Consider the following 5,837-nt stretch of genomic DNA (forward strand, 5'->3'; position numbering starts at 1 on the left):
TACATATGTATAATTACTTTTCCTACTACAATGTGTTAAAGAGGCTGTCTTTTCTTTAGTATATGTTTTTGGCTGCTTTGTCAAAAATTAAATCTTTGTAGTTGTGTGCATTTGTTTTTGTGTCCTCTATTCTATTCCTCTGGTCTATGTGCCTATTTTTATGCCAGTACAGTGCAGTTTTTATTACTATATCTTTATACTATAATTTGAAATCTGGTTTTGTGATGCCTCCAGCCTTGTACTCCTGGCTTGGGATGGTTTTGATTTTTGGTATTAAGCAAGGTCTAGATTCTCTGGATCCTTTCTGTGTTCACAACATGTCTATATTTCTCAGAGTTCCCTATAATTAAGAGGGACTAAACAATTGAATTCTGGAAATAAATTTCATTTTCAAGCTAGGTAATAAAAGTATTTTCTATAATCTCTCAATCTCTCTCTCTATATATACATATCTCTATATCTATCTATCTATCTATCTATCTATCTATCTATCTATCTACCTATCTATCTATATCAATCTCCCCCTTCCTTTTGAATACCTAGGTGGAGTAGATCCCATGGAAAACTTGGAAGATGTTAGAATTTTCAGGACCATAACAGGAGAAAACACTTTCTCTTGTCCCACATTGGATGTGAAACAAAACTTTCAAAATATTAATCTATTGACTGAATTTTAGGATTTATTCTTTAATTTCTTAACTAAACACTCCTTATTCTACTCTTTTTACAAATACAGATTTTAAAAAAGGATACCCCTTTTTCCAAGAACCAAAAGAAACATAATTGCTTTCTCTTCCTGTGAGCAGCCTGAGGTGACCTGTGAAAATGGTTCGCTACTCTCTCGACCCAGAAAACTCCACAAAATCATGCAAATCAAGAGGCTCAAATCTTTGCATTCACTTTAAGAACATGCATGAAACTTCCCATCAAGCGTATGCATATCCGAAAGGCCACCAAGTATCTGAAGGATGTCACATTAAAGAAGCAATGTGTGCCATTCCGGCGTTACAATGGTGGAGTTGGTAGGTGTGCCCAGGCCAAACAGTGGGGCTGGACACGGGGTCGGTGGCCCAAAAAGACTGCTGAATTTTTGCTGCACATGCTTAAAAATGCAGAAAATAATGCTGAGTTAAGGGTTTAGATGTAGGTTCTCTAGATATTGAACATATCCAGATGAACAAAGCACCCAAGATGCACCGCCATACTTATAGAGCTCATGGCCGGATTAATCCATCCGTGAGCTCCACCTGCCATATTGAGATGATGCTTCCTGAAAAGGAACAAATTATTCCCAAACCAGAAGAGGAAGTTGCACAGAAGAAAAAGATATCCTAGAAAAAACTGAAGAAACAAAAACTTATGGCACAGGAATAAATCAAGCATAAAATAAATACAAATAAAATTAATGTTATCTATTAATAAAAACAAAAAGATATAATCAGGACTCAAAAACATAATATGCAAAATAATTTTAACTTAGCCATTTGGAAGGACTGAAGCCAGATTTTAAGAAACAAATATATTTATGAAGGGATTGAAAAAAAAAGGAATTGGCAGTGACAAAAAATATAAAGGGGTAAGTGGCTTGAGCAGAAGGCAGAGTCAAGAAAGTCTGTGGTCAGTCCATTTATTCTTAAAACCCATGGCTCTGCACAAACACCCACATTGTGTTGGTGTTAGCAAATTAACTTTTTATTTTTTATTTATTTATTTATTTATTTGAGAGAGAGAGAGAGAGAGAGAGAGAGAGAGAGAGAGTGTGGCCAGCTCAGCCCACCAGGGGGCAGGGCTGGCTGGCATGTGGTGCTGGGGGATTGAACCGCGGTCCCTGATGCTTTTGCTAAGCTTGTTCTAAGTAGGTGCTTTAGACCACTGAGCCATCTCTCCAGCCCCGCAAATTAACTTTTTATCTTGAGCCAAGATATTCATTGTATGAAAGTCTGAAACTCAAGAATATCTGTATAATAAGTATAGGAGAAACAGAGTAGGAAGGGGAGAGGTCATGGCAACAGATGGCACATGGCTTGAGAAGATTAACTTGGCTGGCCGCATTTCTATACATTAACTCTTCCCAAATTCTGGTAATTTTCTACTAGCCTATATAAAAGTTCAGAGGATTTAAGACATCTAAGTCATCTGCACTAGAAAAGGCACAGGCAACAGCTACATTTATTGAGCCAAGAGGAGCATGAGATAGGATGGGGACTATTTGTTTCTGCCCTGCAGGAGTTTACGGTCTCAGTGAATACACAAGACAGAGAGATCATAAAAGCTCAAAGGCACCACATAAAAAGGACCATGTGGGCTGGGGAGATAGCTTGGCAGTCCAAGTGCCTGCCTGGCAAGCACAAGGAACCAGGTTCACTCACTGGTACCACATGCTGTGCTGGCCCTGGGATCCCGAAGCAGGGCATGGTATTGCACACTTGTAATCTCAGTGCTGGGGAGGCTGACACAGGCATATCACTATGAGTCTGAGCTGCACAGTGAGATCCTGTATCAATTAATTCATTAATTAATTAGGTCTAGGGAGATAGCTCGGTGGACTAAGCACCTGCTTAGGTAAGCACAGACACGGGGGTTGATCCCTGGCACCACATTTTCCTGCACCACATCCCACCGCCCCGCACGCTGAGCCAGCCACCAAGCCGGGTGTGGGAAGGCTGAGACAGGAGGATCACTATGAGTCTGAGCTGAGTGGTGAGACCCTGTATCAAATACATAAAAAAAGAAAACAAATGTAAAAAGGACCAAGTGACTGAAGTGCAGAAATAAGTGCCTTTACAAAATATAAAGAACAGGATGGCTTAGTTACTTCCTCTTTGCTAGGACAAAATACCCCACACCCACAAGTTAAAGCAGAAAAGGTTTACTGTGGTTCATGGTTGGTAGAAGTTTTAGTCTGCAGTTTACTGACTCTCATGCAGGGTGGCATGGCAAAGGGGTGTGATAGAGGAGAAATAGTCCACAGCATGGAAGGCCGCAAGCAGCAGCCTTCCTTCTTTCATTTCCCTTTTATTCTGTCAGGCTGTAAGCCTATTGGTTGATGCCACTCATAACCAGGTTGGGTCTTCTGTTTTCAGTAAATCCACTCAGTCACACCCAGAACTATGCTAGTTCAGCCAGACTAATGCCGTTACCACACTCATAATCCTTATTCACTCACCTATGAACGCATGAAGCTTCAGGGGACATTTAGATACAAGCCACAATATTCTACTCCTGCATCCCAAAGACTCACACAGGACCTTTATGCAAAATGCATTTAGTCCATTCATAAAAGTTGTCAACATCCTAAAAGTTTCAGTATTGTTGAAATGTCAAAGTCCAAATTCTCAGAGATTTAGGGCAAACTCTTAGCTGCCAGCCTCTATAAAAATGAAAACACTGGCTTTATCTGAGAATCAAGTCACTGATTCTTCAGTTATTTCTAAGATCTAGTACTTTGCTCTAAATAGGTAAACAGCTTATGAAACAGGAGAACAGGTCCATTTAAGGTAGATATCAAGTCATTTATACACCAAGAATAATCCCCAACCTTTCCGTGCTCCCAGGCAGGGTCCATACGGCGTTGTTTCTGATTCCCATCATAACTTAAAGGGAAGCTTCACAATGTCCGGAGCCCTTGATGTCCTGCAAATGAAGGAGGACATCCTCAAGTTCCTCACTGCAGGAACCCACTTAGGTGGTATCAACATGGATTTCCAGATGGAGCAGTATAGCTATAAAAGAAAAAGTGATGGAATCTACATCATAAATCTGAAGCAGACTTGGAAGAAGCTCCTCCTGGCAGCTCGAGCCATAGTGGCCATTGAAAACCCTGCTGACGTCAGCGTCATATCCTCCAGGAGCACCGGCCAGCGGGCTGTGCTGAAGTTTGCTGCTGCCACTGGAGCTGCTCCTATCGCTGGCCACTTCACTCCTGGAACCTTCACTAACCAGATCCAGGGAGCCTTCCAAGAGCCATGTCTTCTGGTGGTTACTGACCCCAGGGATGACCACCAGCCCCTAATGGAGGCATCTTACGTCAATCTGCCAACCATTGCTCTGTGCAACACAGATTCTCCTCTGTGCTGTGTGGACATTGCCATCCCATGCAACAATAAAGGAGCTTGCTCTGTGGGTCTGATATGGTGGATGCTGGCCCGGGAAGTGCTGCGCATGTGTGGCACCATCTCCCGTGAACACCCGTGGGAAGTCATGCCTGATCTCTACTTCTACCGGGATCTGGAAGAGATTGAAAAAGAAGAGCAGGCTGCTGCTGAAAAGGCTGTGACCAAGGAGGAATTTCAGGGAGAATGGACTGCACCAGCTCCGGAGTTCACTGCTGCTCAGCCTGAGGTCGCAGACTGATCCGAGCATGTGCAGGTGCCCTCTGTGCCCATTCAGCAGTTTCCTACTGAAGACTGGAGTGCTCAGCCGGACACAGAAGATTGGCCTGCAGCCCCTACCGTGCAGGCCACTGAGTGGGTAGGAACCACATCCGAGTGGCCTTGAACTTATCTGCCGACGCTTCAGCAAAATGGGAATGAGGATGATGAAAAATAAAACAATTTCTAAGAAAAAAGAAAAAGAAAAAGAAAGAAAGAAAGAAAGAAAGAAAGAAAGAAAGAAAGAAAGAAAGAAAAAATAATCCCCAGGGCTGGAGAGATGGTTCAGCAGATTAAGTGCTTCCCTGGCAAGTGCAAGGGCCTGAGTTCAATCCCCAGTTAAAAAAAAAAAATCTCCAGTTTTCCCTTTTGACAAATCTCTAGAGCCAATGTTTTCTTTGGCTACATTACACCCCAATTGTACATGTTGTTCTGCTATTTCATCAAGAGGTTTCCTACAATACTAAATATCATCCTATTGGTAACAACAGAGTCTGAGTAGGTGGATTTTTCTAGAACTCAGGGCAGGAGGATAGGTAATATCACTAGTGTCCTCACTGGTTTTTGTGCCACCTCTTGAGCTGTAATGTCAACAGGGAATTTCCTCTTTTTGTATTTAATTCAGCTTCCTACAGCATTCTCACCTCTGAGGAAGTGTGGTGTGATAACTGCTTTTAAGGGGAAGATAAGATTTTTTTCTACTTTTAAGTAATACTGTAATATTTTAGGCACCAAAGCAGAGCTAACAGTGCTTTCTGTAGTTTCACCTTGGTTTATTTTAACAGGTTGAGATGTTTGTGGTAAGATGTAACTTAACTGTTAACTTTGTGATGTCTGAAGTGCTTAGTTACCGAGCTAGATTTCTTAGTAGACCAAATCTTGTGTCTCTGAAGTGGTGTTGAGATTCCCTGATGTTTAAAGGGATATTTGTTAAGATAGTTTGAGTTTTCTTATAGGATTTTTTAAAAACTTTCCCCACTAGTTTCAAATATGCATGTCCTAGGCTTATAAAAGTATGTTATATTAAAAACTTGATGGCAGGAGTTTCACAGGCTTGTTTTCTGAAGAAAAGTACTGTTTCAAGGGAGAAACAACTTTTAGGGATACTGCAGACCTATTTCAAAAATCATTTGGAACAAAACTTGTGAATTGAAGTGAGTGTCCAGGTCACATTTTGCTAAGAGGCAATAAATACAGCTGAGTTAAAAAAAAAAAAAAAAAAAAAAAAAAAAAAAAAAAAAGAAGTAACCCAAACTGCCATAAGGGAACAATGGGCAATGACCATTTTAACTTCTTCAGGCTGAAAAGGGTCATAGTTATGAACCGGCAGTCAGAGATACTCTCCAGAAGTTTTAATCTAAAGGCCCTCAAGAGACACCAGGCATTTTTATAGGCATAATAGCTTTTAAAACTGAAGGAGAGTTTATTCCTATTTTTAAATTTTTTTTATTATTTTATTTTATTTAT

The 5,837-nt window shown here is 40.9% G+C and overlaps 1 pseudogene; it reads left to right on the plus strand.

Moving 5' to 3' along the window:
- The first annotated feature begins 3,583 nt into the window (after window positions 1-3,583).
- LOC101568468 lies at window positions 3,584-4,497 on the plus strand (annotated as a pseudogene).
- Window positions 4,498-5,837: the final 1,340 nt, after the last annotated feature.

Source organism: Octodon degus, unplaced genomic scaffold, assembly GCF_000260255.1.
Source record: "Octodon degus isolate 3935 unplaced genomic scaffold, OctDeg1.0 scaffold00003, whole genome shotgun sequence".
Classification (NCBI taxonomy): Eukaryota; Metazoa; Chordata; class Mammalia; order Rodentia; family Octodontidae; genus Octodon; species Octodon degus.